The following is a 16769-nucleotide window of genomic DNA, read 5'->3' on the forward strand; positions in this document are numbered from 1 at the left end:
CTGCCTAGATTGCAAATTATGAAAATAAATGTTTACTTATAAATCATAAATTTGCAAATTGTTGAAAAAATGAATAATGGCATGGATTCTGGAACAGATCTTGATTTAAAATTCACTGTCATTCCCGTGGCCTGAACTGTCATAATTAAGAATGATCAATGACACACTGACTTTCACAGAATGAATGCAAGTAAGATGAATGCAAAAATCCAGTTTTGTCATTTTCACTCAGACTGATGATGTACTGCATATTTTGTCCTTGCTGATATTTGACAGTCCCCCCAATCAACAAAGACATGCGGATTAGACTACAGCGAGAGATAGAGCGAAAGAGGAGAGGAAATCAACAGTCATGAGGAGCTGGGATGTTTGGCCAACCTCTCAATGACCCAAAAGGCCTACACAGGAAGCACAGTTCATGTTCTCTGTCTAATATTAAAGAGAGGGCTCAATTTACCACACACAGACACATAACACAGTGAGCTGTCACCCAGACTCTGAAAGAGCCAATAAAAAAAGAAAAAGAAAACAAGTGCGGGTTTCTTTTGCATTGCATTGGTCTCAGATCAGTGTTTGCATGCACTCACCAGGCGTTTGAGCATGCGGAGCAGCAGTTTCTGTTGCCTGGGCTCAGTGTGTGTCTGCAGTGCGTGTGCCAGACTGAGCAGTTCCTCTGGCTGCAGGCAGTCAGCTCCCTCTCCTCCATACAGCTGAGCCAACAGAGATACACAGTGACTGGCATCCTCATATACCTCACTGTCATTACACACCAGCTACAGGAGAACAACACAAGAGAGAGTATTAAACAGATGTAAACATGTAACCAGGAACTCTTCATAAGCATACAGTGGGACATTATAAACCAGGGTGAGAGCAGGGTAGCTGATGGTTAATATAATGCCAAGGTATACACAATACACTTTAATGAGGACAAATGAGAAAAACATGATCAACATAATGGAGGAATAACAAAATAACAGACATACATGTTTGCCAATGTGGCCACACTTCACTTTACACAAAATAAATCCCAAGAAATGTAAGCACAGTGTAGTTTTAGCGGGAAGACTAGCAGTTGTACATCATCGCACCATTAGCTAGGTAACTCCTAGCCAATCACATGTGAACCATCGATTTATAAGTCTGCTCACAATCTATCCTGTTGCTGTTTCAGTGTACTAGCACAGCAACCTCCACCACCACCAGTTGAGTCCCGTCCTGCATGGGGGTAGGCTCCTCGCCCCTGCCTCCTATCTCCGGCAGGATCTGATGGTTCCGAGTACAACTTCTTCGGACCGCCAGACGGGGCTTATGCCAAAGAGAGACATTACATTCCTGTTTCATATTCATCAAATAAATGTAATCTAAAACTTCACTCAAGTCTGCAAGTCTTCCTGATAGAACTGAACAGAGTGGTCGATTGTTGATATAATGCAGATGTATACATTATACAATTTAATGATGATAAATGAGACTGACATAAAATCTGAAATCAATCATATTTTACTCTGTTTTACTCAAAATTATTATTTTTTTAATCAAAATTATTGTTACATTAGCATGACAAGCTCTAAATTTGTTAAGAAAAACAACTGATTAATCGACCAAATCACCACTAAACATTTTAAGAGTAAAATTAATTTAATCAGCCAACAAACAACCCACAATTTTCAGCTGCAGATAAAGAACTGACAAGACTGTGGTTTACAAATTTATCCCAAGAAGAGTTGATGAGAAAATCTGGCAATATTTCTTTAAAATTGTCAATACACCAACAATAGAGTCTATATAAGAGTTTAAAGGAACAGACTGAATTACTGACAAACTGAACAGTAGCTAGATCTCTTCCCATCACACAATTATTTCTATAAATTATTGTGTATTTCTCTTCAGTTGCTTTTGGGAAATATTAAACTATATCCTTCCAAGTCTCAACAAATCTAACAAATCTATTTGTCTATGTGCGGTCAATAGAAATGGTCAAGAGAATCTATCTCTTATTTATTTCAAAACATTCTCATTTCAGCTTAGATAAGATATTTTGTCAAAACTGCATTGTGGGGGATTTTAGAGGACATATCATGGTTTTCCATGATCTTTTGAATTGAAAAAGAAGCACACACTCTGGGACATTGAGGACACTGGAAAGACGCAGTAGGGTTCATAACTGGCATCCTCTTTGGATGTATGTAGACATACTAAACTGCATAATGTATAAACCGGTTCACACTGTAAGATTTTGGCTACAATTTTGCCGTCTGAGACAAATTTAGGTGATCATAAAAGATTTATCTTGTAGTATGGCAAAATTGTCTTTGATCGCTCAGTGTGACATGTTTACTGTCATGTTTAGAAACCCTTATGGTTATGACATCACAAACATGAGCACATTAACATACTGAATGACTGCCACACATTTCGATGCTTATTTAGTATTCACCAACTTGGTTCACCATTATGAACGACAGCATGAACGTGATAGTACTTTTCACAGGCAAAGAGCTGACCAGTCATATCAGAAGTATAGAAGTCTACATATAGAAGTCTAAGTGACACAATTCAGTGTAATTCACTTTCCTATCCAGGCATGACTCGACAAGTTACGTAACTCACACACCATAAAATAAAACATATTTTATATTTAATTATTCAGTTATATGGAGTGGGATCTTGGACCATTGAGATTTCACCAAGTTCTCCAGCAAGATGCATAAGAAACAGAAACCCAGAGACTGGCCAAATGTCTTGTTGTTCGTCTATTGTCACGATCATGGCTAGTTAGGACATGGAGAAAGGTAAGCAATAGGGTAAAAGAAACCTTGAGTGGAGCTCAGAGACAAAATAGAATGTAAAATGACAAAAGTGTAGAATATGCGTCTTTTAAGAAAGCAGTTTTAACAGCCCGTCGTCTTTAAAAGCTACAGTTTACAAATTTACTCTAAAATCAGAATTCACACTGTTTCAAACAGGGATTAGAAAACTGAATCTGAATCAGCTGGAATTGTGATATCAGCTGAATAACCACTATGGTTACAATTCCCATACTGGCACTGATATTATCACTGGTTGAGAGCTGAACAGTAACTAGAAGAGTGATATTCTCATCCTCAGAGACAGCACTGATGGCAGTTATAGGCTTAACATGTCCATCAGTGGAGCAGTATTGAGTATGAGTTCTCAACCCAGACAACAACAAACCCCTCTCAGCCTAAGACTGAGATAAAGACAAAAAGTGACACACAAGGGCCGCGGGGATTTTCTCTCCCGCTCATTTCGGTCCTCAAAGCCCTGTGTGGCCAGCTCTGGGATTCTAGCTTCTATTCTATGCTGATCTGTTGCTGCCCTCTGCCATAAAGGCAAAATCCCATGAGACTCCAGGGCAAGGGCCAGCCGCGCCTAATCCAGCTCCTCTTTGTGATGTCGCCTGCCACTCCAGAATGAAGTGTGGGGCTTTAGGAGCCCAGACAATACCCCTAAAGTGCGCCGCCCCCTCCCTGTCCCAAAGATAGGCTGAGGGAGGGAGAGGCCTGGCGCTGAAAGGCCTTTGGTGTGCGGTCCAGGCTTTGCGGCCCGGTATTGTTCACATGCCAACACAGAGTCAGAGCTGAACAAGAGTTAACACCTGCTTAGACAGCCTCCCAAATCCACCCTGTTTACTTAGCAGGGCTTGTAGATGCATCAGGGAAATCAGACTGAGGAGTCTAATGGGACTGTGGGCTGAAAAGCACACAGGCATCAAGGAAGATTAGGGTGTGTTAATGCCACTGTGGGCTCTGAATGGATGATTGGAGGAGAGAAAGAGAGAACGTGAAAAGGAGGAGAACGGAAGCCTTTGGGGACTTGTAACGCTCCAGCCCTCTCATGACCTCTTCATATACACCGTGATGGTCACCACACACACTAGGGATGCAAATTTTGGCAAATTCTATGAACTGATCACAACCATTATTAACTGTTAAACAACAAGCTTTAAATCAAATATGATCCAGCTGGCACGCAAGCTTGGGGAGTAACAAAATACTTGTAATGGTACTTGGGCATTAAAAAGTAAAAAGTAGCAACGCAACTAACTTAACAACATTTTTCAGTAACGTGACAGTGTAGCCTTTCTAGTAACAAGCTACTTTTTCCAATAAGTAGCGGTGTAGCATGACAAAACACTACATTGCTGTTTTTTGCTACACTGAATGGTGCACACAGCCCGAGGTGGGTAGTAACGCACTACATTTATTCAGTTAAATTTACTTGAGTATCTTTTTGGAAAAAATGCACTTTGAGTATATTTAATGGTGGGTACTTTTCACGCTTAATCAAGTAAATTTCCAATGGAAGTTTTGTAACTTTTACTTTGCTACAATGGGCGACGTTCCTTCTGTTACATTATTAGTTTTAATTTAATACGTTTTAATAAATGTGTAATTTATTGAGAAATCTTTGAATGGTAATTTTACGACAGCGGAACTTTACAGCTACGCTCTGTCACGCGAGTCGAGTTCATGACTGCAGCAGCAGTACGCACTCAAAACAAGCACTTTCTTTCGTCACACATTGACTTCATTTTACACCAAGAGAAGCGGATATTTCAAGATTCAAATTGCAGCGTGGTAAGTTTTGGTGATTATGATAACGTGTAACTATGGGCTCTTATGACCTCAGTTTATAAGTAAACATTTTATATCAGTGCTGCAATATAAAAGAGGAGACTGTATAAATCCATGTAAACATCTGCGTTAAGTGTAAATGTCTTTTGCTCTGCCGATTGCATGCTTGACTTCTGGAGTACGAGAAGACAGTATGTCTGCGCGTGCACAGCATTTTTGCGTTTGACAGACGCGGTGCGTTTTTCTTATGGACAACAGAGAGCAAGCTCTGAAACACGTGTCCAAACACAGAGGTAAGTTGCAGTTTACCCATAGTGTACATAACTAATGATCTAAATTCTTTTGACACAAAAAATACTGTAACAACACTGAACTAAGAATCCAATCAGGACTTTAAAAAGTGACAGGACTTTTGAAATAGCAACAGTAGGCATTAATGAAGGATGATCTTGCTTCTCTTTATTCAGCATTATATATAATTTCGGCCTGTGGGACATTGTTCACGTTTTTCACTGTAATAATTACTAGAAACTGGTTTCCAAACTTCTTGTCTAATTGACAGATTCATCCAAATATGACAAGCGTCCTTAAAGTGATAGTTCAGCCATAAATTAATATTCTGTCGTAATTTCCCCACCTTCATGTTGTTCCAAACCCCTGTAACTTTTTGTATTTTGTGGAACCCAAAAGATGTTAGACAGAATGTTAGACACTGACAATCTCAGTCACCATTCTCTTTTGAAATATGGAGGGGAAAAGAAAAAAAAAACATGCAGTGAAAGTAAATGGTGTCTGAGGATAACATTCTGTCTGACATCTCCTTAATTGTGTTCCATAGAAGAAAGAATGTCATATGGTTTGAAACAACATGAGGGTGTACGATGACAATTTCCATTATTATTATTATTATTATTATTATTATTATTATTGTTGTTGTTGTTGTTGTGTAATACATGTTAAATATGTATTATGTAATGGAATATTTAGGAGTAAACATCCATTATGTTTTATGTGGAAGTAACTAGTTACTCACTACTTGAGTATTCTTAATTGGATACTTTCTTACTCTTACTCGAGTCATTTTTAACATTACTAATTTACTTCTACTTGAGTAATATTTTTTTTTAAAGTAACTGTACTTTTAGTTTTGTAAAGATTTCGGCTAATGTGCACACAACTTTACAGGTGAATGAGGTGAGACACTAATCAAACATGCTCTCCTAATCATTTGTTCCTGGAAAGTCAAAATAATTTTAATGAATCACTTTGTTTTGACGGTTTGTGTACATAAATCGGTTTAAATAAATGATTGTCTGATTCGCTTAAATGCCTGCAAGTAAGTCCTGTGTCTTCTTTTCTGAAGGGAAATGTTTAGTTAAATTCTATTTTTAATTGACTCAATTATATAAAATAAGGTTTTCTAGTTTTAGTGGCTTAATTTGGTATAAATCTATTTGTTTAATAATGCTGTTACCCAAATTTCTTTATTTTTTAATTGCATAATTAAATAATATCATCTGATAGTTATATATTTAAAATATTGCCCCTAAAATCTGATGTGTGTAACTTTTTTATGTGTTAAAATAATTTCTCCCAGTAACCCATTCATAGGTTTATTTTCTTGAAAAGTTAAACACTGTGTCTCTGTGGCGCTATAAAAATTTCTCTGCTTGTTTTGCATGATTGGTCGAGCCAGACACAACAACACTGACTCAACCAATGGTGCAAGTCGAAGGTGGGACAATCTGTTTGTTCAATCAACAGCATATTGGAGGCATATTTGGAAAGCTGTTTGACAACAATGTTTATTTTTGCATTTTTGTTTGGTGGCACCAGTGATGCAATAATGACACACTTAAGCTTTAAAAATCTTCAGTGTAATCTTCAATACTTTTTGTTAGTAGCTTATAGTGTTGACATGATCACACTGTAAGTCTGTTTGTTGTTTCCGAGAGTTCCGGTACTTTAGGATCAGCCACATTATGCAAATTTCCTGACCAGTGGCATCTCCCATCAGAGATATTTGCATTGGCTTAAGCGTGTTAACCTTCCTCTGTGGCGCAACCGGAAGCACGATGCATCAGCAGCCTGAGAGACACGGGTCTGTATCCCACATTGAAATCATGAAGAAATCACGGTTGCATGATCAGTGACGAATACGATCCAGAGTTTGCATTTTTCCCTCTAACATTATATTTTTACTCCAGTGATTACTCTGCATCTGAAACAGCTGAAAACAACTCTCTTCACAACTCGCTTTTGGCGCCCCTCTGTCATTTAATGGAAAGTGGAGCTCAAACATGCGCTGAACAACACTTTGGTCACAAGGGGCAGGATTTCAAATTTCAGTAAGCACAGACTGATTTTAGCTAAAGACAAGTCAACCTACAGTTTCAGATTTCACTGTGAGATCAGTCTGGTAGTGTAGTTAACTACCTTTTTAAAAGGGAAGCTTGATTGTAATTTAACTTCTTGAAGTTATGAGTAGCTTGCAGCTTGAGAAGCTACAGTTTCAAAGTAGATTTCCCATCACTGGAAATAAGAGACACAGCAACCAATTTTACACTACGACTAGTGCCAGTGCAAATTACATTTTTCGAACCATGTGTTGCATCGAAACTGGGAACTCGCAGGCTGTGTAAACAGACTGTAGAATAGATCATGTGTGATTGTTTGCAGGCAGACTCTGAATATTTACCACAAACATGAAAAATGTAGGGAGTAAACACATGAAAAGCCATGATGAGGGTTTTTATAGCAGAATTTCATGCTGACCAGAGACTTTGAAGAACTTTTGGAAGAACTATTTAAAATGCAGTTTGTCCCTAGCCCCCACACATATAGACAATCTGTTCATCTGTGCGCAGTTGCATAAACCACCTTAAGGCGTTATTTCCCCTTAACTAAGGGAATGACATGATGGTGTTGCATATAATCCCTTAGACACTTCTCTTTGGTAAGGGAAACTGTTAAGGGTTTTACTACAGTGAGACAGGTTTTACCATAATAAAATTCTACTGTTACCATGGACAAGTTCGTCATGTCCCTACCACTGATCTATAATATAGACATTTGAGCAATTTTAACACAAAAAATACTTTTATTTTCATTTTAGTGACTATTAAATTTTCTCAGTATCCGACCTCTTCCGAATTGGCGCATAAACGGCATTGTCACATGCCACCTGTTACTTTTCTCAGTGCTGTTCTGGATGCACCAATTACAGTCGTGATTGCAGATTACTACATAAACACAGGTTACACAGGCATATTTTCATCTGTTTCTCAGGTACAATCCTCAAAATTATTAGATTTAAACACTTTTTTGTGAAAAAAAAAAAAAAGATTTCTGTGTGAATTAAAAAACATCTTGAGTTTATCATACGGAGCAATTTATGGAGGATATCTTCAGGAAGACACCTTTGATAGTGATTAGTGAGGTGAATTTGAGGTGTTAGGTGTGATATTAGATTGCCTTTCATCATGTGATTCCCCATAGTAATCCTGCACTTGTTTATTATCGCTAAGATGGTCTAAAGAGCTCTCCCTATCGCGAAAAATTTGCATTGGTATACTGTACTCTTCAACTGGTTCTGTAAACTTTGCCATTTCTCCTTTTTTAGAAACCTTGTAACTCTTAGCCAACACTTTAGGTGAAGTTTTACTACCCTTAAGGTTTACTTAGGAAAATGGCACTAAGAGGCTTTATGCAACACTTAAGGTAAAAATAAATATTTAAGGGAAATTGTAGGGTATTATGATGTTTTACCTATAAAGTAAAACTTAAGGGTTGTTTCCTGCAACACCACTACATTTAAGGGAAACTTTAGGGCGATCTTAGAGAAAACTTTCACTTAAGGTGCTTTATGCAACTGATCCTTGGGCACCATTTGCCCTAGACAACACACTCTCACACTGCCACATCCTGGTGCCCTGCACAAAACACACAAACACAAACAGAGGGCCAGCTGTGTGACCCACAGATGGAGTGGCTGTGACAGATGTGTTCTAAATGTGGTAACATTTAAAAGTATGAGTTAAATACATTTTTACTAAAAATAATGAATGTCTGTAAATATTAGTGTATTTATGAAGTGCTGTATCATGACAGCACTTCAGTGTTAATGTGTTTATGCTTGCAAGTGAACTAAATGGTGAATGTTCTGTTTGAATGGCTCTTAGAGTGTCATCTATCCTTCACCTAGGCCTATAATAAAAACATAAATAAAGTGTTATTTTACAAGCCACACACTACATTTTTGGTGCCATCTTTGGTGATTTAAAAATGGTTTTAAAATATGAAGATCATTGAGAGAGTATGTGGAGCCCTTTATCAAGTAATCAATGGAAACAATTTTGACCAAATACTATGTATCAGTTGTGCAGAGGTTCAGAAGTTTTGGCCTATTTCTTTTTCCAAATGTCTCACACATATTTTCAGGACTGTGACTAATGGGTATATTAGAAACCAGTGATGCACTGATGTATCAGCCGATAAAAGCATCAGACATTGGTTGAATGTTTAAAAAGAGCTGATGATCTGATTGATTTTTTGGAAATCAAAGGGGGTGGAAAAACATTTCAGACAATTAGCCAACAACTCGAAATATTACCAATTTAAAGTGAGCCTAACAAAAGGCTAATCAGAATTCATTTAATGTAAGGAATTTTAATGTGATTTAATAATGTGCTTTTTGTTTGTTTTGTTGATAACTAAGACCAGTTAATTTAAAACATGTAGAGGCACAGAAAATAAAGTTATTATTTAAGTTTATTTTGAAGTTTGTTATTAATTATCAGTAATTCAAAAAAAGGTAGCATAAAAAAATAGAATCACCCAAAAATCGGTAGATGTTCTAAATAATATCGATATTGGCACACAAATTTAGTATCAGTGTATGGAAATTTTTTTATAATTCTGTCCAATCTTATGAGCTGGTCTACTCAGAATATGCACAAATTTTCTGCTCCGATTGTGGGGGAATGAAGAATGAAGGAATTACATATAGTAAAATGTATTTATATAAGAGAGAGAACTGCATTTGTATTGGTAGCTGAAAACATTACAAAATTAGTAAAACTATTGACTAACTTGACATTGAAGAGCATGGGGAAGTGTAGAATTTTGTCAATGACAGGCATTCTGCAGAATGATGAAAGTCTGCAGAAACCAGTAGGCGGATGGTTGACATGACAGCTCAAGCAGTGACATCAGTGTTCTCCAGTGGACAAACTATACTTCATCTAAAATAATTTTAAACACTTTCCAATACTTTTAGAATTCTTAATATACAATCATGACCACATGAAATTAGAGACTACACGGAATATTTGTACTTTTATAAAATGTATTTGTCACACTGAAGAATATTTAAATGAATTAGTAAAGGAAAAAAGGACATAAAAATGTGCAAACATTTAAATAAATGGTGACCAGACATGGCAAAATAGTTAAATATATACTTTCCCTTTTTCATTAATATAAATGCTAACCTTAAATTTTTTTTTTGCCAAAAAAAAAAAAAAAAAAAAAAAAATTGTTAACTGCCAACTACCCTCATATAAGAGTGAGACTCTTATGGTAGCTGAAAGTAAAATATTTTATTTTTATCCAGTAGGTGTGTAGAATTTTGTGACAGAAACTGTAAACCTTGCAGATTTGATTATGAATTTATCTAAATTGCTTATTACATCAAATCACTTTTGAACATGCCATATTGCACTTCAACAGAACTTATAATTGTGAAGTCCAGGTGACCAAAATTGTATGTTTACAGCAGGGCAGGTCAAACCCACACCTTTATTGACTGGACCGAATCATCCCAATAACACTTATTATCCCAGACGTTCACATGGCTTTTTCACCAATGACCATGATCTTTTAAACTACAACCCCAATTCCGAAAATGTTGGGACAGTATGAAAAATGCTAATAAAAACAAAAAGGAGTGATTTGTAAATTATATTCAACCTTTGCTATATTGAAAGCACTACAACTACACATTATATGATAATTTACCCAGTGAATTTCATTGTTTTTTTTGTTTTTTTTTTTTTGTTTTTTTTTATGTACAGTAATTTCAAATCAGATGATTGCAACATGCTCCAAAAAAGTTGAGACGGGGCGATTTAAAACTAATAACAATTTGACAAGTTGAAATAACAAGGCAATGTGAAACAGGAGATGTTAAACAGGTGAGGCAATCGTGTCATAGTATACACCGATCAGCCACAACATTAAAACCACCTGCCTAATATTGTGTAAGCCCCCCTCGTGCCGCCAAAACAGCGCCAACCCGCATCTCAGAGTAGCATTCTGAGATGCTATTCTTCTCACCACAATTGTACAGAGTGGTTATCTGACTTACTGTAGACTTTGTCAGTTCAAACAAGTCTGGCCATTCTCTGTTGACCTCTCTCATCAACAAGGCATTTCCGTCCACAGAACTGCCGCTCACTAGATGTTTTTGGTTTTTGGCACCATTCGGAGTAAATCCTAGAGACTGTTTTGTGTGAAAATCCCAGGAGATCAGCAGTTCCAGAAATACTCAAACCAGCCCATCTGGCACCAACAATCATCCATGCGATTATCTAATCAGCCAATCATGTGGCAGTAGTGCAGTGCATAAAATCATGCTGATACGGGTCAGGAGCTTCCGTTAATTTTCACATAAACCATCAGAATGGGGAAAAAATGTGATCTCAGTTATTTGGACTGTGGCATGATTGTTGGTGCCAGATGGGCTGGTTTGAGTATTTCTGGAACTGCTGATCTCCTGGGATTTTCAAGCACACCAGTCTTTAAAGTTTACTCAGAATGGTTCCAAAAACATCCAGTGAGGGGCAGTTCTGTTGATGGAAACGCCTTGTTGATGAGAGAGGTCAACAGAGAATGGCCAGATTCTTTCGAACTGAAAAAGTCTACGGTAACTCAGATAACCGCTCTGTACAATTGTGGTGAGAAGAATAGCATCTCAGAATGCTATTCTGAGATGCGGGTTGGTGAAATTTTGGCGGCACGATGGGGACCTACACAATATTAGGCAGGTGGTTTTAATGTTGTAGCTGATCGGTGTATGAGAAGCCTCCAAAAACAGCCTAGTCTTTCAAAAGCAAGGATCATTCGAGACTTGCCAATTTGCCAACAGATGCTTCAGCAAATAATCCAGCACTTTGAGAACAATGTTTCCCAAAGACAAATTGGAAGGATTTTGGGCATTTCACCCTCTACAGTGCACAATATAGTTAAAAGATTCAGGGAATCTGGTCAAATCTCGGTGCGTAAAGGGCAAGACGAAAACCACTTCTGAATGCACTTGATCTCTGATCCCTCAGATATCACTGTCTTAAAAAAACATCATTCATCTATAATGAATATCATGAGAATGGGCTTGGGATTACTTTAGTAAACCTTTGTTAGTCAACACCACTCACCGCTGCATCCACAGATACAAGTTAAGACTTTACTGTGCAAAGCAGAAGCCCTACATCAACACTGTCCAGAAGCTGCTGACTTCTCTGGGCTCGGTCTCATCTAAGATGGAAAGTAGAACAGTGGATCCATGTTTTTTGGTCCGATGAGTCCACATTTCAAATAGTTTTTGAAAAACAAAGCCATTGTGTTATTCGGGCCAAAGAAGAAAAGGACCGTCCAAGCTGTTATCAGCTTCAGGTCCAAAAGCCAGTATCTGTCAGGGGCCAGGGGTGTGTCAATGCCCATGACATGGGTAACTCGCACATCTGTGAGGGCACCATTAATGCAGACAGATATGTAAAAATTTTGGAGCGGCATATACTTCCATCCAGCACGTCTTTTCCAGGGACGTCCCAGAATTTTCAGCAGGACAACTTCAAACCATATACTAGCCGAATAAGCAGAGAGTGTGGGTGCTAGATTGGCCTGCCTGCAGCCCTGACCATCTCCAACTGAGAATGTGTGGTGCACTATGAAGCACACAATACAGCAACAAAGACCCCGTACATTTGTGCAGCTGAAGACCTGCATAAAAGATGAATGGGGGGAAATTCCACTTTTTAAACTTAACAAACATGTCTTCAGTGCCTAAATGCTTAATAAATGTTATTAGAAGAAATGGTGGTGTTTCACAGTGGTAAACACTCGACTGTCCCAACTTCTTTGAAGTGTGTCGCAATCATCTGATTTGAAATGACTGTACATAAAAATAAAAAAAAATGAAATTCACAAGGTAAAACATCATATAATGTTTTGTTGTAGTGCTTTCAATATAGCAAAGGGTGAGTATAATTTACAAATCACTCCTATTAGCATTTATCATACTGTCCCAACTTTTTCGGAATTGGGGTTGTAGTAAGTCAATAAAGATATGATGGTGTAAAATGTGGTAAGCAAAAAATAAACACGCAAAAATTCCAGATAACTTTCAATAATTTAAAGGAACAGTTCACCCAAAAAAGAGAATTCTGTCATAATTTACGCACGCTCATGCTGTTACACAACCACATAACTATCTTTCTTCCTTGGAACACAAAATGACATGCTAAATAGAATGTTCAGTCTATGGCTGCAACTAATTATTAATTTGATAATCGACTAATCTTCAATTATTTCTTAGATTAATCGATTAATCCCATTAATCCCGATTAATAAAATATTTCCTATATTTTATTAAAATACGATTTAAAAAAAACAAAAAAAAACAGAAATGATAAAAGGCGTAAGGATTTGGTTCGATTTACAGTATTGAATTCATGATTCTGTATTCTCACAAAACTTTGAATAAAGCTTGAATCATGAAAAGTTACAGTTTGAATTTATTATTATTATTATTACTTTCAGGACATATGCAAAACAGTTCCTTTCATTACTTGTAAAACTTTGTAGAACAAAAAGTACTGTTCATTAAAGAGTAAAATTATCCATCGGGATGGAGTGGGACAAAAAAATCAGCCCAGCAGAAGGCAATGGTGAAATCAGAATAGAAATGTAATAATTCTGCATAGCTGAAAAATTAATATGTTCAAAATTATGTTAGGAACATATGCTTGAACACTGTCACTGATTACATACATTTTAAGTATTTTAAATTAATATTGTAGGTTTTAAAATAATATTGTCGCTGATTACATTTTTCCAAACTATTCTTTTTAAAAATATGTGCATGTTTATCCAGTAAAATAATGTTTGCCATGGTATAAATTCACTGGTGGAATCAGGCATTACATTTGGCATTATCAGGACGATCAAATATCAGGACCCTTATTATACATTATATTCAGCATTATATACAGTTTAATGTAGTACAATAATTTGTAAACACAGCAGAGGTGGATAGAGTAACCAAAAACTGTGCTCAAGTAAAAGTACAATTACTTTTTTTTTAATTACTCAAGTAGAAGTAAAAATACTAACATAAATAATTATTTGAGTAAGAGTAAGAAAGTATCCAATTAAAAGAGCACTCAAGTAGTGAATAACTCGTTACTTTCACAAATTACATAATGGACGTTAACTCCCCTACATTCTATTACATAATACACATTGAACATGTACTACAGAATTATTGTTATTATTATTATTAATGGAAATTCTGTCATCATTCACCATCATTTTGTTCCAAACCCGTATGACTTTCTTCCATGTGACACAACAAGAGATTTTAGATAGAATGTTTGCCTAAGTCACTATTTACTTTCAGAATTTTTTTTTTTTTTTTATATATATATATTTTTAAAGTGAATGGTGACCGAGACTGTCTGTCCCTAACATTCTATATAACATATTTTGTGTTCCACAGAATACAAAGGGTCACACGGGTTTGGAACAACATCAGGGTAGGGAAATGATGACTGCATATTAAATTATGGCTGAGCTATCACTTTAAAGATGTAGTTCACCCAAAAATGAAAATTCTCTCATCATTTACTCACCCTCATGCCATCACAGATGTGTCTTCCTTCTTCTGCAGAACACACATTAAGATTTTTTTGAATAATATCTCAGCTCTGTAGGTCAGAACAATGCAAGTAAATGGGTGCCAAAATTTTGATGCTCCAAAAAGCAAATGCAGGCACCATAAAAGTAATCCATATGACTCCAGTAGTTAAATACATATCTTCAGAAGTTATATGATAGGTGTGGGTGAGAAACAGAACAATATTTAAGTAATTTTTTGCTAGAAGTTCTTCTCCCAGCCCAGCAGGGGGAGATATGCAGAGAAGAATGTGAATCACCAAAAACAAAATAAGAAGAATGTGAAAGTGATCTGTTTTTCATCCACATCTATCATATTGCTTCTGAAGATATTAATTTAGCCACTGGATTCTTATGGATTACTTTTATGCTGACTTTTTTTAGCTTTAAAATGTTGGCACCATTCACTTGCATTGTATGGACCAAAAGAGCTGAGAAATTCTTAATTTGTGTTCAGCAGATGAAAGAAAGTCATACACATCTGGCATGAGGGTGAATATGATGAGAGAATTTTCATTTTTGGGTGACCTATCCCTTTAAGGGCTCTTGTTAGATCTGGATATATTTGTCAATAAGATAGGTTTAGAAACATTTCTAGAAATTATTACAGTGAAAATGTGAACAATGTCCCACAGGGACATTATATAATGCTGAAATATAAACCAAAGCAAGATCATGTTTTATTAATGCCTACTTTTGCTATTTCATAGCTTTTAGTTGTTAGTTCAGTATAGTTACATTTTTCAGTATCAAAAGAATTTAGATAATTATTTCTGTACACAGTACCGCCGCTCCATAAATGCAGAGTATGCAGCCTGCGATGGGCACCATGCGGAGGAATACTGTCTTTGCGCTCCAGTTGTCAATTACACGTAAGGCATTTACACTTAACTTGGATGTTTACATGGATTTAAACTGTTAATCAGCCTGAAGTAGCTGCGATAGTTTCCAGTACCCCTGCGAGGATGCAGGGTAAATGTGTAAATACTACCTATGACATGCGGGATGCGGGACAAAGCGCAGATATATTGTATTGCTGCAGATTTAAAAATGTACACTTAAAAACTGATGTCACAAGAGTCCATATTTACAGAATCACCCTGAAAATGACCATCATCATGACACAGAGAAGCCCACGTTAGCATTAGAGCCACAACTTACCTGCTTACAATTTTAATCTTGAAAAATCTGCTTGACTTGGTGTAAAATGGTGTTACATGACGAAACTATTCTTTTTTCACTGTGTGGAGCAAAGAATGTGTTTCACTTTGAAGAGCTTGATGCTGCAGCAGTGATGGACTTGGCTTGAGTGACAGTCTGTGGCAGCGTGCGCAGCTGTGTGAACTTCTGCTGTCGTAAAAGTCCCATTCAATAATCTCTCAATAAATTATACATTAATTAAAATTAAACCCAGTACTGCAACGACAGGAATGCCGCCCATTGTAATGAAGTAAAAGTAATTTTTTTTCATTCGAAATTTACTTGAGTGAGAGTAAAAAGTACCCACTTTTAAAACTACTATAAAAGTCAATTTTTTCCAAAAAAGTTACTCAAGTAAATGTAATGGAGTAAATGTAGTGCATTACTACCCACCTCTGAAACGCAGTGCAGATTAACTCTCCTGCTGAAAAGTCTCATGTCATTGTATGACATGCACTCACATGATGAGAAACGATCTAAAACACATCAGTGTGACATCAATGAAAGCTGCACAATTGATTCAATTGAAACTGAAATCGCAGTATGATGTTGCACGAGTTTAATCAAGGTGATTGCGCTCCCTTTCTCCATTGCAATCGGTTTGATTGACGTGGATGTGCACACTTGCTTGCTCAATGAAATTTAACGGAGACTCGCATGTGGTAAAAACAGTTTTGCGAAATACGTGGAAATACGCACCTGATTTTGAATTCATAACATGTATACATTCTAAAACAGAAAATAGCAGTAAAATGTAAGTCATGTGCTGGAGAGAAACAACTCTTAACATGAAACTGTATGCTTATTATGATCTTTTTTTAAGTTTACAAAGTGCTCTTATCTTTAAAACTGTTCTTTCACAGCAGATGTGTGCCTTGAGGTTCATATGGGCACAGCTTGCCACTCAAACACACACATACATGGCCCTGGATGCATGACTGAGGGTAACGGAGTGGAGTGCAGTCTGTTGGTGGGGAGCTGGTCTCTGGTCTTCCTGCCATCTGGGAGGATTTTATG

At 36.8% G+C, this 16769-nt stretch overlaps 1 protein-coding gene and 1 pseudogene across 1 annotated transcript in view; one reads left to right on the top strand and one right to left on the bottom strand.

Moving 5' to 3' along the window:
* LOC127452486 (syndecan-2-B-like) overlaps window positions 1-16769 on the top strand; it is a 662603-nt gene that overhangs the window by 385232 nt on the left and 260602 nt on the right. The window lies entirely within an intron of this gene.
* Window positions 1-16769, bottom strand: part of LOC127452687 (serine/threonine-protein kinase ULK4-like) — a 258846-nt pseudogene that overhangs the window by 37217 nt on the left and 204860 nt on the right.

Source organism: Myxocyprinus asiaticus, chromosome 15 (assembly GCF_019703515.2).
Source record: "Myxocyprinus asiaticus isolate MX2 ecotype Aquarium Trade chromosome 15, UBuf_Myxa_2, whole genome shotgun sequence".
NCBI lineage: Eukaryota > Metazoa > Chordata > Actinopteri > Cypriniformes > Catostomidae > Myxocyprinus > Myxocyprinus asiaticus.